General features: G+C 43.0%; 1 long non-coding RNA gene across 2 annotated transcripts in view; it reads left to right on the top strand.

Annotated features, from left to right (window-relative positions):
- LOC141371698 (uncharacterized) overlaps window positions 1-22271 on the top strand; it is a 31424-nt gene extending 9153 nt beyond the window's left edge. The window contains exons 3-5 of one of the 2 annotated variants that reach the window (XR_012376854.1): window positions 14343-14707; window positions 21586-21671; window positions 21961-22271. This is a non-coding gene — a long non-coding RNA (uncharacterized lncRNA). The remainder of the gene's footprint in view (window positions 1-14342; window positions 14708-21585; window positions 21672-21960) is intronic. The other variant, XR_012376853.1, reaches the window with a different exon arrangement.
- The last annotated feature ends 1474 nt before the right edge of the window (window positions 22272-23745 follow it).

Raw genomic sequence — 23745 nt, 5'->3', positions numbered from 1 at the left:
ATTATCAACAACTATATGCCAATAAACTGAGCAATCTGGATGAAATGGAGGCCTTCCTGGAAACCTATAAGCTGCCAAGACTGAAACAGGAAGAAATAGACAACCTGAATAGGCCAATAAGCAGTAATGAGATTGAAGCAGTGATCAAAAACCTCCCAAAAAACAAGAGTCCAGGGCCTGATGGATTTCTCGGGGAATTCTACCAAACATTCAAAGAAGAAATAATACCTATTCTACTGAAGCTGTTTCAAAAAGTAGAAACAGAAGGAAAACTCCCAAACTCATTCTATGAGGCCAGCATTACCTTAATCCCCAAACCAGGCAAAGACCCCATCAAAAAGGAGAATTTCGGACTGATATCCCTGATGGATATGGATTCCAAAATCCTCAAAAAAATCCTAGGTAAAAGGATCCAACAATACATTAAAAGGATCATCCACCACGACCAAGTGGGATTTATCCCCTGAATGCAAGGGTGGTTCAACATTCACAAATCAATCAATGTGATAGAACACATTAATAAGAGGAGGGAGAAGAACCATATGGTCCTCTCGATGCAGAAAAAGCATTTGATAAAATATAACGTCCTTTCATGATTAAAACTCTTCAGAGTATAGGGATAGAGGGAACATTCCTCAAGTTCATAAAATCCATCTATGAAAAACCCACAGCGAATATCATCCTCAATGGGGAAAAGCTGAGAGCCTTTCCCTTAAGATCAAGAACACGTCAAGGATGCCCACTCCCGCCCCTATTGTTCAACATAGCACTAGAAGTCCTAGCAACAGCAATCAGACAACAAAAAGAAATAAAAGGTATTCAAATTGGCAAAGAAGAAGTCAAACTCTCTCTTTTCGCAGACGACATGATACTTTATGTGGAAAACCCAAAAGACTCCACCCCCAAATTACTAGAACTCATACAGCAATTCAGTAATGTGGCAGGATACAAAATCAATGCACAGAAATCAGTTACGTTCTTATACACTAACAATGCAACTGTACAAAGAGAAATTAGAGAAACGATTCCATTTACAATAGCACCAAAAACCATAAGGTACCTCGGAATAAACCTAACCAAAGAGATAAAGGATCTATACTCTAGGGACTACAGAACATTCATGAAAGAAATTGAAGAAGACACAAAAAGATGGAAAAATATTCCATGCTCATGGATCGGAAGAATAAACATTGTTAAAATGTCTATGCTACCCAGAGCAATCTATACCTTCAATGCCATCCTGATCAAAATTCCAATGACATTTTTCAAAGTGCTGGAACAAACAATCCTAAAATTTGTATGGAATCAGAAAAGACCCCGAATCACCAGGGAAATGTTGAAAAAGAAAAACAAAGCTGGGGGCATCACGTTGCCCGATTTCAAGCTATATTACAAAGCTGTGATCACCAAGACAGCACGGTACTGGCACAAAAACAGACATCTAGACCAATGGAACAGAATAGAGAGCCCAGATATGGACCCTCAACTCTAGGGTCAAATAATCTTTGACAAAGCAGGAAAAAGCATGCAATGGAAAAAAGACAGTCTCTTCAATAAGTGACCAGCGTTTTTAATCTCACACCACCCCTCCTTCTGCAAGGTGCCCTGAGCCGTCAGCAGGGGGTTTCACTGGCCTGGAGGTGGCACCTTTGGTGGCTCCCTGGTTCCACTGGAGGCAGATGCCTCAGCAACAACACAAACATACACAAGAGAAAATGCTGATGAAGACAATTGCCAAAATCAGTGACAACTTTCTCCACCAAGAGCCCCATGATCTGAACTACTGATTTGTCGTGTCCCCTAGGCTGGGGGTTGGGTCACTCAGGGTGTTCATTTGTATCCTCATGCCATTCAATAAATATGAAACATTAGCTCACTCATCAGGTATAAAGACACAACATTCTGCTTGGATGATGGCAAAGGTGCCTCCCTGCAAAGCAGTAATATTGTCCAAGGGCATCTTATTCTGGAAGACAGCCTTTCTCATTAGAGTCATTTCAGTGTTCAGTAAGGACAGGGTTTGTTGGTTATCATTTAAGGCTTGCTGGGTGAATTTAAGAAGGGCTTCTATGTGTTCTATAATGTTCTCCAGGTCAATGGAGGGAACAAAGATGGTGGACAAATGATCGAATCAGTGGTAAACAGAACACTCCCCCACTACTGGCCTTGAGGAGAGGGAGGTTGGCAGTTTTAGGAACTTGATCTGGTTGTATATACCATGCATGTTGCCTAGAAGAGGTAGCACTGTCAGGCATGAGGAGGACTGGGTGTAGGATATGCCAGACCAAGACCCCCACCTTCTCCTCTCTTCCAATGGTGCATGCTCCATTCTAGGTATGGTACATTTCAACAGGTCTGGCTTGCAACAGGACAATGGGATCCCAAGAAGACTGAGTGGTTCCCCCTCACCCAAGAGTGGGCAGTAACTCACCCATCCCAGCAGGATGTCTGGCTGTAAATTTCAGTAGGCGACTCCTTTTCCAGGTGTGATGAGGCTTGGTATTCTCACCAGCATGGCACACTGATCCATAGGTGGGAGTGGGGGTAACGGCTGTTTCCTGTGCTTTCCACACCTTTATGGTGTTGGGTGCCTCAGCAGGGGTCCCCAGTCTGGCATGGGGGGCAGCCGGTCCTTCTGGTTGATCATTCAAATGTATCAAAGCCTGGACAGTACTGTAGTCCATCCCGCCAAGGTGGTTTTACCTGTTGGTAATTTAATCTGCTGCATTAATATTCCATTCTTCCTTTCCATTAATCCTGCTGCTTGTGGATTATAGGTGAGATGGATCCTCCATTCAGAGTCAAGTTCGTTTGCCCGGGCTTGCACATCATGACCTTTGAAATGCACCCCCATCTCTGTCTATTGGACAAGGGCATCCATACGTGGTGCTCAGCTCTCTAATCCCCTGATGATGGTGGCATGGAGATGGGAAAGCTTGGGTGAGGCCAGAACTGTTGTCCTCACAAACCAAGGCATATTTACAACACTCATTCAGAGGGAGGGGGCTGATATAATCAATTTGCCAATTCCTCACAGTTTGGGAACTCTGGTGGATGGCCCAGACTCCTCTGGCAGTTGCCTTGGGTGCTGTTTAGAACACACAGAACATGCTCTTACCACATTAACCAGGTCATCTTATTTCAAGGGCGGGTGGCAGCCTTAACAATAAGTCACCCCACCCAGGTACCATGATAACCACTCTTTCTAGGCATCCAATCTGTTGTATCTACTAAAGGGTCAGTTGCTAGGGCTCGTTCCCAAGCTAGGGCCCTGATTGCCAGTGGTGCCAGTGCCTTATGAACCAGGACATGGAAGACAGTGAGGACCACCTGAGGCTCTCCCAGGCAAACTCAAATGTCCCCCACACATCCTGATCCTGTAAGGGTCCACTCATGATTAACCACCCCACGCCTTCCCATTGTCCAAGCCATGGCATTCATCCCTCTAGAACAGCCCAACTGTCTGGGCGGAGGGCTAATGGCCAGGGCTCATGAGTGATCACCAGCCAGACCGCTCTGAGCTCAGCCCATTGGCTGCTATGGTTTGTTCCTGTTTTTATTCAGATGGTGTCAGTGTTGGGCTGACTAGTGACCACAGACCTTGTGGATGGATTGTCTCAGCGGGAATTTCCCTACTCCCTTGCTACAGGCTGTAGTGGCCAGCACAGGAATAGGGTGGGGGATCTGCATTCTCCACAGGGCCTAGTAGCACCGAATTTCTGGAGACAGTGAACTGGTGTGCAGGGCGCTCCTCTGCAGCAAACAGGAGTGTCGCTTAGTCACGAAGGGAATTTGAGCCATGGCAGAGGTGGGTTGCTGGAACATATTCTCACCCAACCCCTGACAGGCAGAGAAGTTCTCACTATGATACGCTGTCCTTTAGAGAGAGGCTCCAGCTGGAGGAACGCTGGGCCCACTGGTAGGAGTAGCTGCTCTATAGGGTTATTGGGCTTCTGCCCCTTCCAGAGCTAGGACAAAAGTCCTAGGACACTGTCCCCTTCATTGTCTCTGCCACAATGCCCGACCCATGCCTTCCAGAGTCACAAACACTTCTAACTCTAATGGTAGCTCTGCTTGGAAGATGCAGGGAAGGAAGGGGCAGAGATGCAGGTCTGAACTGTTGTTCAGGTTTTAAGGCTGACCAACACAGGGCTAAGTTGTCAGTCTATCTGTTTAAGTGGCGTCTCCACCTAAATAAGGCTAAACCACATTTGCTTCCAGGTTATTTTTACCAGACACTTACTAGCCTCTTGCCTTTCTGATCTCCCTCTCTGTCTCAGGTCTTTCCATTCTTGGGATTTGTCAGTCTTCCCCGGATCAGCAATGATTGCCCAACATCATACGTGTCCTGCCCCAGGACTGGGCTCAGCATGGATGTCAGGGTCCCACACCAGGTGCTGGGATGGACCTGAGAACCTTGGCTTTCATTGCTGCAGTGGATGTGGCCCAGAAGAGCCATCACCTCCCCACCGCCACTCCCCACAGGTCAACCAGTGGTCACATCCTCTTGATCCTCCAATAACTGCCTCATGGCACTGGGTCCTGGGGCCACTGCCAACTCACAGGAGTAGTTCCCAGAATGTTCTGTGGCCAGAGAGAGGTTGAAGGATGCTCCTCCAAGAGATGCTGCCGTGCTCCCCAGAGTGACATGCTTGTGATAGAGGATTGTGGGAGAGCCTCTTTAGACCTATGGTGAAGCTCTTCCATGTCCCCCATGTCATTCTGGACCCCAGGGCTGAGGGCTATGACAGAATGTGACCCTGGACATGACGGAGACAAAGGAGCCACCAGAGGAGGCCCGTGCTGTCCATCTTTCCACCTACCCAAGAGGGTTAGGCTAGGTCAACAGTCAGCTCTTAATATGCAACATCTCACAGTCCTGACTTTGCACCCAGAAGGATCACTCTTCGGCCTGTTCGAAGGAACTTTGGACATCGTTCTTCTATACAACCATCTGGAGTCCTGGATGTCCATAGATTTCACATGGCAGTCTTGCCAGTGCCTTCAATATCCTCCTTCCTGTCACCATACATAACAGCAGTAGCACCAAGGAGCTAGCCTGTAACAGCCCACCACATCAAGTAGCTAACTGACATCTGGAGGACCGGGTCCTCTGGATCCTCGCTGAAATGTTCTCATTACCCCCTGGGGACATTGACCTCGGTTTGGGAATTGCTGGTTGAGATGAAGGTTTCCACACTTATCTCAAGCCCAAATGTGTCTCCATGACACTGTTTCCTATTCTGTCTCTCTCCTGTAATGCTCCAGGTTTGTGAACTCTGGCTCCCAGTTGTTTTCCACATGGTGTCAGGGACCACTCCTCATTGCCTCTGTGGCCAGCTGATGGGCCTCTGTGGACCAGTATGATGCCCTATGGAACAGCGAAGGTGACCACATTTCCTGTGATTAGATGCCAGAGTGCTGGAGAGTTGGTTTGGCTCTGAGGTAAGACAGTGAGCAACCACTGCAGATGTTTCAGGTGGTCTCGCCCAAGAGGAGTAAAGGGGAGAATCATTTGCCAGGTCAAAAGCTACCAAGGCAGGTAGTAAGAGTAAGCTGACTTGCTCTAGCTACCAAACAGGCCAGACACCTAAGATGAATGAGGATGTGGGAGGACTCGCCACCCTGCCTCTCTCCAATTAATCTATAAATTCTGTAAAATCCCAATAAAAATCCCATTTGGACAGTTTGAGCAATTCAATATACTTACTCTAAAATTTTTACAGAATATCCATTCATCTGTTGAAGGGCATCTTGGCTCTTTCCACAGTTTGGCTATTGCAGACATTGCTGCTATGAACATTGGGGTGCATATGGCCCTTCTTTTCACTGCATCTGTGTCTTTGGGGTAAATACCCAGTAGTGCAATTGCTGGGTCATAGGGTACCTCTATTTTTAATTTCCTGAGGCACCTCCACACTGTTTTCCAAAGTGGCTGGACCAACTTGCATTCCCACCAACAGTGTAAGAGGGTCCTCCCTTCTCCACAACCTCTCCAACATTTGTTGTTTCTTGCCTTGTCAATTTTTGCCATTCTAACTGTGTAAGGCGGTATCTCGGTGTGGTTTTGATTTGAATTTCCCTGATGGCTAATGATGATGAACATTTTTTCAGGTGTCTGTTAGCCATTTGTATGTCTTTAGAGAAGTGCTGTTCATGTCTTCTGCCCATTTCTTGACTTGATTATTTGTTTTTTGGGTGTTGAGTTTGAGAAGTTCTTTACAGATCTTGGATATCAGCCCTTTATCTGTAGTGTCATTTGCAAATATCTTCTCCCATTCTATGGGTTGCCTCTTTGTTTTGTTGACTCTTTTCTTTGCTGTGCAAAAGCTGTTTATCTTGATAAAGTCCCAAAAGTTCATTTTTGCTTTTGTTTCACTAGCCTTTGGAGATGTATCTTGAAAGAAGTTGCTGTGGCCGATGTCAAAGAGGTTACTGCCTATGTTCTCCTCTAGGATTTTGATGTGGTCCGTATATACAATGGAATATTACTCAGCCATCAGAAAGGATGAATACCCAACTTTTACATCAACATGAATGGGACTGGAGGAGATTATGCTAAGTGAAATAAGTCAAGCAGAGAAAGACAAGTATCATATGGTTTCACTTATTTGTGGAACATAAGGAAGAGCATGGAAGACATTAGGAAAAGGAAGGGGAAAATGAAGGGGGGGAATCAGAGGGAGAGATGAACCATGAAAGACTATGGACTCTGAGAAACAAACTGAGGGTTTTAGAGGGGAGGCGCGTGGGGGGATGGGTTAGCCCGGTGATGAGTATTGAGGAGGGCATGTACTGCATAGAGCACTGGGTGTTATATGAAAACAATGAATCGTGGATCACTACATCAAAAACTAATGATGTACTGTATGGTGACTAACATAACATAATAAAATAAAATTTAAAAATAAATAAAATTTTTGGCAGAGCAAGATGGCGGAAGAGTAGGAGACCTGGATTTCGTCGGGTCTCAGGAATTCAGCTGGATAGGAATCAAACCATTCTGAACACCTACAAACTCAACAGGAGATTGAAGAAGGGAATGGCAACAACTCTCTGAACAGAGAAGCGACCACCTTCTGGAAGGTGGACGTGCGGAGAAGTGAATCCGAGGCGATATTTGGGAGGATAGACAGTGGAGGAGGGGGCCTCCGTCGGACGCTTCTGGCAAGTGATAGAGCAGTGGAGCACAAAATCAGAACTTTTAGAAGTCAGCTCCACTGAGGGAAGTCGCTCCAGTGGCTAAGCGGGGGGGTAGAACCCTCACGGGACAGTGTGGTCTCGGGACCCTTGGGGTCACAGAAGGACCAGGAATGCCTGAGTGCTGCAGAGCTCTCAGGTATTGGAGCGGGGAAGCTGGCTGCAGAGATGGAGCTGAGGCATGGGCTCTCAGCTCGGGGTTGCCATAAACTGTGATCAGTGACACTGTCAGGCCACTGCTCCTCCAGCAGGGACCCAACAAGTGGCAGATCCGGGGAGATTCCCCCTTCTTCCTCTGGGAGGAGCGGCGCGGGAGCGCACCATGGGGATCTGCTGGGTTTGGAGACTCCACACTGAGTCGGGTGCCAGAGATAGAAACGCTTGGTCACAGGCTGGGTGAGCACAGAGTGCGGCCGGAGACCAGGGAGATGGGAGTGATTGACTGCTTTTCTCTGGGGGCACACTGAGGAGCGGGGCCCCGAGTTCTCGGCTCTTCCGGGGCGGAGATTGGGAGGCCTCCAATTTCACTCTCGTTCTCCAAAGCTGTACGGAAAGCTTGCAGGGAACAAAAGCTCCCGAGAGCAAACCCGAGGAGATTACTTACCCCGGACCAGCAAGGGCGGAGCAATTCGGCCTCCGGCAAAGACATTTGGGAACCACGGCAACAGGCCCCTCCCCCAGAAGATCAGCACGAACAGCCAGCCAAGACCAAGTTTGCTGATCAATGGGAATGGCAGAACTCCAGCACTAGGGGAATACTGCACATAGAATTCATGGCTTTTTTACCATGAGTCTTTAGTCTTTCAAAGTTAATTTTTTTTAACTATCTTTTTTTTGAATTTTTCTTTTTCCCTTTTTCAACCAACATCTTATCAATCCCTTTTTTAAAAAAACTTTTATTTTTCATTTTTAGAGTCATATTCTATCCCTTCATAGTACTTACCCTTATTTTTGGCGTATATATATATAAGTTGTTCTCTCTTTAAAATTTTGAGATATAGTTTCTTCTAACAGTTCAAAATATACCCTAAATCACTAGTGTATGGCTTTGTTCTAGTCTCCTGCCTGATCACATTCTCTCCCTTTTTTTCTTTTTTTTTTAAATCTCCTTTTTTTTTTCAAACAACTTCTTATCTTATCAATTCCTTTTATAAAATCTTTTATAATTTTCATCTTTACACGCATCTTCCATCCCTTCATTGTATCAACCCTTATTTTGTACATATATAAGTCTTTCTTTCTTTAAAATTTTGGGAGGCACTTTCTTCTAACAGACCAAAAAACACCCAAAATCTAGTGTGTGGCACTGATCTATGCATTAGCTTGAACATATTTGATCATATTCTTTTTTTTGTTTTGTTCTGTTTTTGTTTTCAGCTTTTTTTTATTCTTTTTTTTCTCTTTCTTTCCCTTTCTCTTCCCCTGGTTTCAGGTCTTTTCTGATTTGTTTAGAGTATATTTGCTGGGGATGTGGTTAACCTGTTAGCATTTTGTTCTCTCATTCATCTATCCTCCTCTAGACAAAATGACAAGACGAAAAAAATCACCTCAGCAAAAAGAACAAGAGGTAGTACCGTCTGCCAGGGACCTACTCAATACGGACATTAGTATGATGTCAGACCTAGAGTTCAGAATCATGATTTTAAAGATACTAGCTGGGCTTGAAAAAAGCATGCAAGTTATTAGAGAAACCCATCCTGGAGAAATAAAAGAACTAAAATCTAACCAAGTCGAAATCAAAAAGGCTATTAATGAGGTGCAATCAAAACTGGGGGCACTAACTGCTAGGATAAATGAGGCAGAAGAGAGAATTAGTGATATAGAAGACCAAATGATGGAAAATAAAGAAGCTGAGAAAAAGAGAGATAAACAACTACTGGATCATGAGGGCAGAATTCGAGAGATAAGCAATACGATAAGACAAAACAACATTAGAATAATTGGGATCCCAGAAGAAAAGAAAGAGAGAGAGGGGCAGAAGCTATATTGGAGCAAATTATAGCAGAGAACTTCCCTAATGTGGGGAAGGAAACAGGCATCAAAATCCAGGAGACACAGAGAACCCCTCTCAAAATCAATAAAAATAGGTCAACACCCAGACATCTAATAGTAAAACTTACGAGTCTCAGAGACAAAGAGAAAATCTTGAAAGCAGCTCGGGAGGAGAGATATGTAACCTACAATGGTAGAAATATTAGATTGGCAACAGACCTATCCACAGAGACCTGGCAGTCCAGAAAAGACTGGCATGATATCTTCAGAGCATTAACGAGAAAAATATGCAGCCAAGAATACTATATCCAGCTAGGCTGTCATTGAAAATAGAAGGAGAGATAAAAAGCTTCCAGAACAAACAAAAACTAAAGGAATTTGCAAACACAAAACCAGCCCTACAAGAAATATTGAAAGGGGTCCTCTAAGCAAAGAGAGAGCCTAAAAGCAACATAGACCCGAAAGGAACACAGACAATATATAGTAACTGTCACCTTGCAGGCAATACAATGGCACTAAATTCATATCTTTCAATAGTTACCCTGAATGGAAATGGGCTAAATGCCCCAATCAAAAGACACAGGCTATCAGATTGGATTAAAAAACAAGACCCATCGATATGCTGTCTGCAAGAGACTCATTTTAGACCCAAAGAAACTCCCAGATTGAAAGTGAGGGGGTGGAAAACCATTTACCATGCTAATGGACACCAAAAGAAAGCTGAGGTGGCAATCCTTATATCAGACAAATTCAATTTTAAAACAAAGACTGTAATAAGAGATGAGGAAGGACACTATATCCTACTTAAAGGGTCTATCCAACAAGAAGATCTAACAGTTGTAATATCTATGCCCCTAACAGGGGAGCAGCCAGTTATATAAGGCAACTAATAACAAAAGCAAAGAAACACATTGACAACAATACAATAATAGTGGGGGACTTTAACACCCCCCTGACTGAAATGGACAGATCATCTAAGCAAAAGACCAACAAGGAAATAAAGACTTAAAATGACACACTGGACCAAATGGACTTCACAGACATATTCAGAACATTCCATCCCAAAGCAACAGAATACACATTCTTCTCTAGTGCCCATGGAACATTCTCCAGAATAGATCACATCTTAGGTCACAAATCAGGTCTCAACCAGCACCAAAAGATTGGAATTATTCCCTGCATATTTTCAGACCACAATGCTTTGAAACTAGAACTCAACCACAAGAGGAAAGTCGGAAAGAACTCAAATACATGGAGGCTAAAGAGCATCCTACTAAAGAATGAATGGGTCAACCAGGAAATTAAAGAAGAATTAAAAAAATTCATGGAAACCAATGAAAATGAAAACACAACTGTTCAAAATCTTTGGGATGCAGCAAAGGCAGTCCTGAGAGGAAAGTATATAGCAATACAAGCCTTTCTCAAGAAACAAGAAAGGTCTCAAATACACAACCTAACCCTACACCTAAAGGAGCTAGAGAAAAAACAGCAAATAAAGCCTAAACCCAGCAGAAGAGGAGAAATAATAGAGATCAGAGCAGAAATCAATGAAATAGAAACCAAAAGAACAGTAGAACAGATCAACAAAACTAGGAGCTGGTTCTTGGAAAGAATTAACAAGATTGATAAACCCCTGGCCAGACTCATCAAAAAGAAAAGAGAAATGACCCAAATCAACAAAATCATGAATGAAAGAGGAGAGATCACAACCAACACCAAAGAAATACAAACAATTATAAGAACATATTATGAGCAACTCAATGCCAGCAAATTAGATAACCTGGAAGAAATGGATGCACTCCTAGAGATGTATCAACTACCAAAATTGAACCAGGAAGAAATAGAAAACCTGAACAGACCTATAACCACTAAGGAAATTGAAGCAGTCATCAAAAATCTCTCAACAAGCAAAAGCCCAGGGCCAGATGGCTTCCCAGGGGAATTCTATCAGACACTTAAAGAAGAATTAATACCTATTCTCCTGAAACTGTTCCAAAAAATAGAAATGGAAGGAAAACTTCCAAACGCATTTTATGAGGCCACCATTACCTTGATCCCCAAACCAGACAAAGACCCCATCAAAAAGGAGAATTACAGACCACTATCCTTGATGAACATGGATGCAAAAATTCTCACCAAAATACTAGCCAATAGGATCCAACAGTACATTAAAAGGATTATTCACCATGACCAAGTGGGATTTATCCCTGGGCTGCAAGATTGGTTCAACATCCACTGATTTGCGAATCAATCAACGTCATACAATATATTAACAAAAGAAAGAACAAGAATCATATGATCCTCTCAATACAGCAATCTACACGTTCATTGCAATCCCCATCAAAATACCATCCACTTTTTTCAAAGAAATGGAACAAATAATCCTAAAATTTGTATGGAACCAGAAGATACCCCGAACACCCAGAGGAATGTTGACAAAGAAAAGCAAAGCTGGCGGCATCACAATTCCAGATTTCCAGCTCTATTACAAAGCTGTCATCATCAAGACAGTATGGTAGTGGCACAAAAAGAGACACATAGATCAATGGAACAGAATAGAGAGCCCAGAAATGGACCCTCAACTCTATGGTCAACTCATCTTTCACAAAGCAGGAAAGAATGTCCAATGGAAAAAAGACAGTCTCTTCCACAAATGGTGTTGGGAAAATTGGACAGCCACATGCAGAAGAATGAAACTGGACCATTTCCTTACACCACACACAAAAATAGACTCCAAATGGTTGAAAGACCTCAATGTGAGACAGGAGTCCATCAAAATCCTAAAGGAGAACACAGGCAGCAACCTCTTCAACCTCAGCTGCAGCAACTTCTTCCTAGACACATCGCCAAAGGCAAGGGAAGCAAGGGCAAAAATGAACTATTGGGATTTCATCAAGATAAAAAGCTTTTGCACAGCAAAAGAAACAGTCCACAAAACCAAAAGACAACCAACAGAATGGGAGAAAATATTTGCAAATGACATATCAGATAAAGGGCTAGTATCCAAAATCTATAAGGAAATTATCAAACTCAACACCCAAAGAGCAAATAATCCAATCAAGAAATGGGCAGAAGACATGAACAGACGTTTTTCCAAAGAAGACATCCAAATGGCCATCAGACACATGAGAAAGTGCTCAACATCGCTCGGCATGAGGGAAATCCAAATCAAAACCTCAATGAGATACCACCTCACACCAGTCAGAATGGCTAAAATTAACAAGTCAGGGAATGACAGATGTTGGCGGGGATGCGGAGAAAGGGGAATCCTCCTAACTGTTGGTGGGAATGCAAGCTGGTGCAACCACTCTGGAAAACAGTATGGAGGTTCGTCAAAAACTTGAAAATAGAGCTACCATACAATCCAGCAATTGCACTACTGGCTATTTACCACAAAGATACAAATGTAGGGATCCGAAGGGGTACGTGCACCCCGATGTTTATATGTCCACAGTAGCCAAACTGTGGAAAGAGCCAAGATGTCCATCGACAGATGAATAGATAAAGAAAAGGTGGTATATATACACAATGGAATATTATGCAGCCATCAAAAGGAATGAGATCTTGCCATTTGCAATGACGTGGATGGAACTGGAGGATGTTATGCTGAGTGAAATAAGTCAATCAAAGAAAGACATGTATCATATGACCTCACTGATATGAGGAATTCTTAATCTCAGGAAACAAACTGAGGGTTGCTGGAGTGGGGGTGGGGTGGGAGGGATGGGGCGGCTGGGTGATAGACATTGGGGAGGGTATGTGCTATGGTGAGTGCTGTGAATTGTGCAAGACTGTTGAATCACAGATCTGTACCTCTGAAACAAATAATGCAATATATGTTAAGAAAAAAAAAGAAGAAGATAGCAGGAGGGGAAGAATGAAGGGGAGTAAATCGGAGGGGGAGACGAACCATGAGAGACGATGGACTCTGAAAAACAAACTGAGGGTTCTAGAGGGGAAGGGGGTGGGGGGATGGGTTAGCCTGGTGATGGGTATTAAAGAGGGCACAGTCTGCGTGGAGCACTGGGTGTTAGGCACAAACAATGAATCATGGAACACTACATCAAAAACAAATGATGTAATGTATGGTGATTAACATAACAATAAAAAAATTTAAAGAAAAAAAAAGAAGTGTGGGCAAGTACCTGTTCTGCGTAAGCTTTTAATCAGCGGGAGAAAGAAAGGAAAGTGGTTAAGTCAAAGCAATGTCTGAGAAGGAACAAGGTTGTGTGACAAAGATGGGGGTGAACAGCAGGATCAGAGGCAGGGAGGAAATGTTGCCACTGGGACCTTCCAACCATGAACCAAGGATTTAATAGTAAGTCCTGACAGCGAAGCAAGAGACAGATATGAAATTGGATGGCTCTTGATTATTACCTGCTCTTCGGGATCTTACTATAAGGTACAGACACTTTATCCCCCCCACCACCCCAGCCCAGATACACAAACACACAAAGGTAGAAGGTTTTGCAGATAAATTGAGAGATTCAAAACTTTCAGAAATGATCCAGGAACATCAGATTAAGAGCCACTAGCCCACCGCTAGACAGCACAAAGGCTCAGCAGCATAAAGATGGACAATTATATATTTTTAAAGGACAGATTGCTGAAAAATAAAACTTTCTTTTAAAAGCTTTTAATAGAGGGCGCCTGGGTGGCTCTGTTGGTTAAGCGACTGCCTTCGGCTCAGGTCATGATCCAGGAGTCCCTGGATCGAGTCCCACATCAGGCTCCCTGCTTGGCGGAGAGTCTGCTTCTCCCTCTGACCCTCCCCCCTCTCATGTGCTTTCTCTCTCTCTCTCTCATTCTCTCTGTCTCAAATAAATAAATTAAAAAAAATCTTTTAAAAAAAGCTTTTAATAGAGATATTCTGCTTTTATTGAGAACTTTCCTGATAAAAGCTAGCTCTTCTCTTTATTGATTACATTACAATTTTAAGCCATGGGAGAAAATCTGGTACGCTTTTGCCAGCTCATTATCCAAACAAGAGAACATAGGCCATCTTAAGATTTGAGAGCAGGTTCCTGTTGTCTGGAGCATCCCTCCCTCCCTTCCGGAGAGGACACCCAGCTGCAGAAAGGGGGTTTTCCTGCAGAAAAGGCATTCTTGCAATGTTCTTCAGCTCCACATTTCTCCTTTTTTCTCTGTAGATATCTGGTCCCTCTCAGTTTGGAGCTTTCCAGGTTGGGTGAGCAAAATCTCACCCAAACCCAGGAGAATGGGGAGATGTCATGGGTAAGGACTGATGTGTCTTCAGAACAACTGTGACCTGCAGAGCAGGAGAGCTCATCCCTGTAGCCTTTGACAAAAGGGGCTAGACAGACAATGTTCACTGAGGCAGGCATCTGATAGCCTTCTGTCTTATGGGGCCATCATACCTGGAGTCTCCCTATTGCCAGAAGAATGGGAAGAGTCATGAAAGCAATGGGTACTTTTCCTTGACAGTGGGCCTTGTTTGGAGGTCTCTCATGTCTCCTGGAGCAGAAAGACCCTGAAGCTTTGGGAGCAGATCCAGGTAAATATGAAATAACCCCCCTCTCAGGCTCTTGGGAACTTGGGGAGGAAAAGTCTGCGGGTGGCAGACTTCCTGTCCGATGTGTCATCCCCACTGGTGCCTCCCCAATAATGGTCTCCTGCCCTCTACTAACGCAGGTCACTGATGCTGACATAGAAAAATTTTCAAAATCCTCTTTTCTCTTTTTACCTTGGTGGGTGGTATTGGTGTTTCAAAATCTAGCGCAGGCTGTGAAGTGTCAGCCTGGAGTCTGTGGTACATTTGGCCAGTAGGTGATGGCTATGGCTGTATTCCAGGTCTGGCCATTAGTCTAAAGTAAGTACAGGGAGAGCCAGGGTATAGTCAGGGACTGTGACAGGGTCCCATTTATAATAATACCTAAACCCTCAAAGTTCTGATGCCACAGGAGTTCCTATCTCTCCAGGACTGAGATGATCAGGAAAGGCTACAAATACAAGCACAAAAGCTCTGTTTCAGGCTCCAGAAGCAGGTGTCAGGTGGATCTTATCCAGGAAGATGAGTCCATTTTGGAATGTGGGGGTACCGAAGCCCCTTTCCCAAGAGCAGAGACACCCAAGGCAGAGCTGAAGGATTTAAGCTAATGTCCATAGCTATCTTCTGCTACTGAGAAGGAAAACGGGTTCCTGTCAGCAAGTGGCAGCTGCCTGGGAAACCCCCCTGTAGTTCTAAACATAGCCCACCATCTGAGGAAATTCCCAGTGCAGTGTTTCATCATGCTAATCCAGGCCCACGCACAACAAAACACAAGGTCAACTCAGCACACGGGACTGTCTCTTCCTCAGGGCTGGCAGGCCACGGGCAAAGGTGTTAGAAGAGATCCCAGGAAGCTTTGTGCTGTAGCATTGAAAACAGGGTTCCTCCCATTCTCAATGTTCCCTGTCATGAATCCGAGCACACTCCATTCTACAGCCTGAGTCTGAGGTCTTGGGGCATTGAATACCAAGGCTTACCCCAACCTCGCCTCCACCACGGTGCGCCTAGAGCCCTGTGAAGAGATTGTCAAAGTAAAAGGTGGCGGGCAACGCCCAGAGGGCACATTCTGACCAGAGAGATGAGTCGATGAGTCTCTCTAAGTTTGGTTCTTTTAGATTCCAAGTATAGATACTGTGAAATTAAACGGTATTGGTCTTTCTCTGCCTGACTTACTTTGCTTAGTATCATGCTCTCAAGGTCCATCCATGTGGTCGACAATAGCAAGATTTCCTTGTTTATTGTTTTGCTTGTTTGTTGTTTGTTATCTGTTTTTTATGGCTGCGCACTCTGGTATGTATGTGCACACACCTCTTCATCCATGCATGCATCCATGTGCATGTGGCTGCTTCCATGTCTTGGCTACTGTGGCTAATGCTGCAGTAAACACGGGGTGTGGACATTTTTCTAGTCAGTGTTTTCATTTCCTTTGGATATATTCCCAGGAATGGAATTGCTGGATCAGATGGTGGCTCCATTTTTAATATTTTGAGGATCCTCTATACTGTCTTCCACAGTCAGTCTCCAACAAGGCTAACGTCTTTCATTACTATAAGGCAGGCCAAACTCAGGACACCGGCATTGGTGCAATCATAGAACTTATTCAGAGTTTACTAGTTGTCGTGCAGATTTACTTGTGGGTATGGGTCTGTGTGTGTGTATGTGCCTGTATGCAATTTAATCATGTGTGCAACTTCCTGTAATTATCGCAACAATCAAGGTACTTAACTGTACCCTTGCACTGTTCAGCCCCTCCGTACCCTTCCCTAGCCCTGAACAGCCATTAACCTGGTCTCTACCTTTAAAACTATGTCATTGCCCAAGTGTTACATAAATGGAATCATGTAGTAGGTACCCTTGTGGGGCTGACATTTTTTCGTTCAGCACAACTCCTTGAGGATCATCCAGGTTTTTGCCTACATCAATCGTTTGTTCCTTTTTTATCATAGAATGCAGAGCACTTTGCTGAACCATTCAATTGTAGAAGGACATTTGGGTAGTTTTCAAGTTTTGGCTATTATGAATAAAGCTGCTGTAAGCATTTATGTACAAGTTTCTGCTTAAAAATAAGTTTTCATTTTTCTGCCCATGAGTATAAGTGCTGGGTTCTATGGTTAAGTCCATTTTTAATATACATTATTTAAATCTGCCAAATTATTCTCTGGTGTGGATGTGCTGTTTCTCATCCCCAGAAATGTCCACATGACCTCGCCCTCCACATCATCAACAGCACTGAGTGCCAGACTTTGTCTTTACTGTCAGCCCCTTTGGCTGGTGTGTAGTGACAACTCACTGGTTTATGTTGGCTTTTCTGTAGTAGCTGGTGTTCCTCTCTCCTCTTGTGCTTTCTTGCCATGTGTACATCCTCTCTGATGAATGTCTTCTGTTACGTTGGGTCTTCAGTTTTTCTAATGGTTAATTTTGAGGTCTTTATTTTTTTTAAGATTTTATTTATTTACTTGAGAGAGAGAGAATGAGAGATAGCACGAGAGGGAAGAGTGTCAGAGGGAGAAGCAGACTCCCCGCTGAGCAGGGAGCCCGACGCGGGACTCGATCCCGGGACTCCAGGATCATGACCTGAGCCGAAGGCAGTCGCTTAACCAACTGAGCCACCCAGGCACCCCTGAGGTCTTTAAAATATGGCCTAGACCAGTCCTTTGTTGGCTATGTGGTTTAAAAATATTTTCTCTCAGCCCATAGCTTGGATGTTCATCCTCTTAACAGGAGCCTTTGCAAAGCAAAAGTTTTAAAGTTTTCTGAGGTCCGATTTATCAATTTTCCTTTTCATGAATTGTGTTTTTAGTGTTAAATCTAATAAATCTTTGTGTAATAGGAGGTCCTGAAGATTTTATCCTTCTTTTTTTTTTTGAGAAGTTTTATAGCTATACCTTTTATATTTAAGCCCATGATCCATCTTGAGTAAATTCTGTATAAGGCATGTGACTTAGGTTGAAAGTTCTGTTTTCGTTTTTGGTTTTGCCTATAAATATCCAATGCGCCAATATCATTTGTTTAAAAGACTACTACTTATCCTCATTGGCTTGTTTTTGCCCCTTTATCAAATTTTAACAGGACAAATTTGTGTGGGTTCTTTATTCAGTTCCGTGGTCTTTGGGTCTGTCCCTCTGACAAAGCACAGTCTTGCTTACTATAGCTACTCAGTACCTCTTAAGATTGGGAAGAGTGATTGCTGCCACTCTATTCTTTTCCAAAACTGTTTTTACCTTCTAGAGAATTTCCCACTTCATATACATTTAGGATAAGCTTGTTTATATCTACAGAAACCTTGCTGAGATTCTGATAGCAATTTTGTTAAGCCTACAGATCAGTGTAGGAAGAATTGAAATGTGTACTACACTGAATATTCTAATCCACAAACACAATATGTCTCTTCAAGTATGTGGGTCTGCTTTGATTCCTTCCATTTTGTAATTTCTAGCATAGAGATGGTGTACATAATTTTGTTGGATTAATATCTAAGTCTTTCATTTTTCTTTGAAGAAATTATAAATGCCATGTGTTTTATTTTTATTTCCACTTTTTTGCTGTCAGTATACAGAACTATGGTTGATTTTTGTGTGTCAGTCTTGAATACCTTGACTGGATAGAGCTTGCTTTTTCGTTCTAGGAGGGTTTTTTCTTTGTTTGTTTTTGACAGATTCTTGGGGGTTTCATGTGTAGACAATCATGCCATCTACAGATAGAGGCAGTTTTATTTCTTCCTTTCTAATTTGTATGCCTCTTTATTGCTCTTGTCTTATTATAGTGGTTAAAACATCCTGTCTTATTGAATAAGAGTGGTGAGAACAGATATCTTTGTTTTGTTCCAAATCTTAGGGAAGAAATACTCAGTATTTCATCGTTAAGTATGACATGAGCTATAGAGTTTCAGTAGATGCTCTTTATGAGGTTTGGTTTACTATGTGTTTTAATTTCCACCTGTTTGAAATATTTTTTGTTTGTTTTGTTTTCTAGTTTATTCATTTTTAAATTTAAATTTAATTAGCTAACATAGAGTACATCCTTAGTTTTTGATATAATGTTCAGTGATTCATTAGTTGCTTATAATACCCAGTGCTCATCACATCGCCTACCCTCCTTAATGCCCATCACCCAGTTGCCCCATACCCCCACCCACCTCTCTATCTGCGACCCTCAGTTTGTTTCCCGGAGTCAAGTGTCTGTCATGGTTTGTCTCCCTCTCTGATTTCTTCCCATTCAGTTTTCCCTCCCTTTCCCTATGGTCCTTTGCATTATTCCTCATAGTCCACATATAAGTGAAACCATGTGATAACTGTCTTTATCTGATTGACTTATTTCTTTTAGCGTAATACCCTCCAGTTCCATCCACACCGATGAAGATGGTAGGTGTTCATCCTTTCTGATGTCTGAGTAATATTCCATTGTATATATAAACCACATCTTCTTTATCCATTCATTTGTTGAAGGACATCTCAGCTCCTTCCATAGTTTGGCTATTGTGGACATGCTGCTCTGAACATTGGGGTGCAAGTACCCCTTCGTTTCACCACATCTGTATCTTTGGGGTAAATACCCAGTAGTGCAATCGCTGGGTTGTAGGGTAGCTCTATTTTTAATGTCTTGTGGAACCTCCATATTGTTTTCCAGAGTGGCTGTACCAGTTTGCATTCCCACCAATAGTGTAAGAGGGTTCCCCTTTCTCCACATCCTCACCAGCATTTGTTGTTTCCTGTCTGATTAATTTTAGCCATTCTGATTGGTGTAAGGTGGTATCTCATTATGGTTTTGATTTGTATTTCCCTGATGGCAAGTGATGTGGAACACTTTTTCATGTGTCTGTTGGCCATTTGTACGTCTTCTTTAGAGAAGTGTCTGTTTATGTCTTCTGTCCCTTTCTTGACTGAATTATTTATTTTTTGGGTGTTGAGCTTGATAAGTTCTTTATAAATATTGGATACCAGCCCTTTATCTGTATGTCATTTGCAAATATCTTCTCCCATTTAGTAGGTTGCCTTTTAGTTTTATTGACTACTTCCTTTACCCTGCAGAAGCTTTTATCTTGATGAAGTCCCAATAGCTCATTTTTCTTTTGTTTCCCTTGTCTTTAGAGACATGTCTAGCAAGAAGTTGCTGTGGCCAAGGTCGAAGAGGTTGCTTTCTGTGTTCTTCTCTAGAATTTTGATGGATTACTGTCTCACATTTAGGCCTTTCATCCATTTTGAGTTTCTCTTTGTGTATGGTGTAAAGAATGGTCCAGTTTCGGTCTTTTGCATGTGTCTGTCTGATTCTGTTTGCTCCAGCTTTGTGAAAAATATCAATGGTATTTTGATATGGATTGCATTGAATGTGTGATTTTACTATTTTTTTCTGAAATTCATTTCCAGTTTTATTCCATTATGATTGGGAACATATTCTGTGTGATTTCAGCTATTTTATTCTTGTTAAGTTTTGATTCATCACCCAGGAAAAGTCTGGAAGTATTCTGTAATGGTGAATGTTCCATGTACACTTGGAAAGATGGTGCAGGCTACTGTTGGGTGGAGGGTCCTGGGAATGTCACTCAGTCCTGTTGCTCGGTGGTGTTGTCCAGTGGTTCCTTATCCATCTTCGCTCCATCAATTGCTGAGAATGGGCTGCTGGAGTCTCCACCTAGTATTGTGGATTGATTCTCATGGATTTCATTTTTTTCTCAGCTTTGTGATTCTCATGGTTTTAAAATACACTCTCAGATATCATGGGGCTTGTACCCTTTCGTGCTCTTTCAAAATTTCTCTGATCATCCTTATTTCCTTAGGCTTATTTCTTCATGGGAACTTTAGAATGATCTTATCTAGTAAAAAGACAAAAAAATGAATTCTGCACTTTTATCAATATTACATCAAACTTATAGACACATAAATAATTAACAAATAACTACATAAATAACATTCATGAAGAATAAATATATAAATAATATTTATGATACGGTAGTCTGAGAATAGGGTTTGCATTGTGGTGTTATTTAAATCTTGTGTTATCCTACTCGTTAGAGTATGAAAATGTCTTTATATAAGTTCTGCAATGTTTTGCTTGGCTTATTGTGAAGTACCTCATCCTTAATTTTTTTTTTCTATTTACCAATGGGATCTTTTATTCTATTTTGCCACTAATGGTTGGCTTTAACCATTTTTTTAAAGAAAACTTTTTTTAAAATTTTATTTATTTATTTGACAGAGTGAGAGAGAGCACAAGTAGGCAGAGAGGCAGGCAGAGGGAGAGGGAGAAGCAGGCTCTCCACTGAGCAGGGAGCCCGACGTGGGGCTCGATTCCAGGACCCTGAGATCATGACCTGAGCCGAAGGCAGATGCTTAACCGACTGAGCCACCCAGGTGCCCCTGGCTTTAACCATTTTAAGGCTCTTGATTCATATTGTCAAAAGGGTTACTACAACCGTGGTACAAGCACATGTTCATCATCCTGCTTCAAGCCGATGCACAATCAGCTGGGCATGATGGAAACTCTCAGAACTCTCCCTAGTGACTTTCCATGTTCCACTGCAGTAAAAGTCTGGGTGCTCACGATGGCTATAAGATTCTGGCTATGACACACCTGGCTCCCAGATACACTTTCTGGTCTCCTCTCCCATCACTTCCCTTCATGCTGCCAGTCACCACAGCCTTCTTGGCATTCCTAGGAAATGCTCATCATTCCCCTGCATCAGGGCCTTTGCACTGGCTCACCCCCCAGCCAGCAGCATGGTCCATCCCTTCATCTGCTCCCACGTCACCTTATCAGTGAGGCCTTGCCTGGCTAGCTCCACAGCAAAGCAGCTCTTTCCTCATCTCCTTCACCTTCTTTGTAAAACAGCATTTATCAACATATGAAACACCATGTATTTTATTTATCTTGTCTCTTTCCACGAGAAGGTAAGCTCCACGAGGCCAAAAACTTCACGTTGTGTTTCCGGAGACATCACCCAGGTCCAACGGTGCCTCCTGCACCGACGTGCTCAGTAAGTGTTAGTGGAAAGAATGAGTCGTATCCCTCACTGCACTGGCTTGGAAAGGGATGACCCCTCAGCATCTGTCAAACTCCAAACTGCCTTAGATGGCCCCACGCAGGATACCTCTGCTTTCTTTTCCACGCGGGGGGTGGGGGGGGCCTGTGCCTCGAAAGGAGAAGAGAGGACAGTACATACGAACGGGCAGCAGAGGACAGTGTGGCACATGCAGAGGACATGGGACTAGATCCCCAGACGTCAGGAGGTACTGGAGAAATCACTTCCTTTTCTCTCCCCACAGGAAGCAAATGTCTGAGTCCAGAACCAGCACCCAACTTCTGCATTTCTGAGGGAAGCTGCCGTAGCTTCCCAGAAGGGAGCAGGATGTTCCTAAGCCAAGAGAGTCTGTGCGTGATGGGGGCCGCCCAGGGGCCCTGCAGCCCCTCTACTTTTTCCCTCTTTACTAGAATGGAAAGTGGTCCTGGTGGTCTTCGAGCCAGGCTTGCTGTTGGGTCAGAGTCAACAAACTTCCTTTTAGGCTGTCCTCCAGGGACAGAAACCACAGGCCATTAGTACTGCTTCCCCATCATGAATAAATACTGATTAAATGCTTGACGCTAAATGCAGTGTCTCTAAGAGTTCCTCACTTAATAAATCTAAACTACCTCTAAGTCCTTCATTCAACCACAAATCAAAACATGCAAAATAGGTCAAGCTAAGGTGGTGATTGCAAAACAATGTTCATTATTGGGGCATTAATTATGCTGAAAACAATCAAATCACCCAATTTTAGGGGAGTGGTTAGATTAATTCTTACATATTCACAAAATGGAATAATGTGTAGTTCCATCTGAAGTAAATACATATTTTTTGATATATATAGAGAGATACATGATATGCAGCTAAGTAAACAGAAAGAGATTATAGGGGCACCTGGGTGGTTCAGTTGGTTAAGCATCTGACTGCAGCTCAGGTCATGATCTCAGAGTCCTGAGATCCAGGCCTGCATCATCGGGCTCCCTGCTCAGCAGGGAGTCTGCTTGTCTGTCTTCCTCTGCCCTGTCCCCACTAATGCTCTCTCTCTCTCTCTCTCTCAAATAAATAAATAAAATCTTTATAAAAGAGAGATTATAAAATAGTTTACAGTAAGATCCTATTACATGTTTATGAAGAAATTACTATTTAAAAACCAATATTGGGGCACCTGCATGGCTCAGTCATTTGAGCTCCAACTCTTGGTTTCGGCTCAGGTCATGATCTAAGGGTCCTGGTATCAAGCCCCATGTCGGGCTCCACGTTCGGTGGGGAGTCTGCTTGAGGTTCTCTCTCTCTCTCTCTTTCTCTGCCTCTGCCCCTCCCCCACTTACATGCTCTCAGTCTCTCAAATAAATAAATAAATAAATCTTTATAAATACTTAATATTGACCTGGGTCACTTAATCTAGATACTGAAAACAAATTTTATCTTAAGAAGAGAACCACTCTTTCACTGGAGCAGAACACTTCAGTGGGCCTCTTCGTTCTGTTAGCAAATATGGCCTCCCCTCTCCCACCCCAGTGCCACATCTAGGGAGTGGGTGGTCACCAAGTATGGCCAAAGTCCTTCTGAATAATAAAATAAATGAAGTCATAAACAATATGGAAGAATAATTTTAAAAAATATTAACACAGTTGTTTTTCTCATTGCTGGTTTAGAATTGCAGATTGTTCCTTCAGGCTGGAACTTCCTTCTGTGGGGGCAGCCCTTTGTTGCCTCACTCATGACAAACACAGTATGTATCCAGCACTTCACATGTACAAAGGGCATCATTCACATCATTGGAAGTGTCGGGTCCTCAAAACTGCCTGGAAGGTGGGCAGAGGAAAACACTTATAATTATCAATGGGGAGTGAAGAGCTCTGCTCAGGGAGCTTCCATGACATACCGCAAATCTCAGTGCTGGTAACTACTAACCACTATCTGTGTATGTTTTAAAGTTATTAATTCAATTTTATTAGTACCACAGCTGAACACATAAAGCTCAGTTAATTCTCATGAACAATGAACTATCATGCCACTGAGGGGTCCATGAGAGCGAGGAGGGATG

The sequence above is a fragment of the Callorhinus ursinus genome, unplaced genomic scaffold, assembly GCF_003265705.2.
Source record: "Callorhinus ursinus isolate GAN/ISIS: 27379988/994484 unplaced genomic scaffold, GSC_fseal_2.0 scaffold88, whole genome shotgun sequence".
NCBI classification, from domain to species: Eukaryota; Metazoa; Chordata; class Mammalia; order Carnivora; family Otariidae; genus Callorhinus; species Callorhinus ursinus.
The sequence above is the reverse complement of the archived record's forward strand: the minus strand, read 5'-3'. Positions and strand labels throughout refer to the sequence as shown.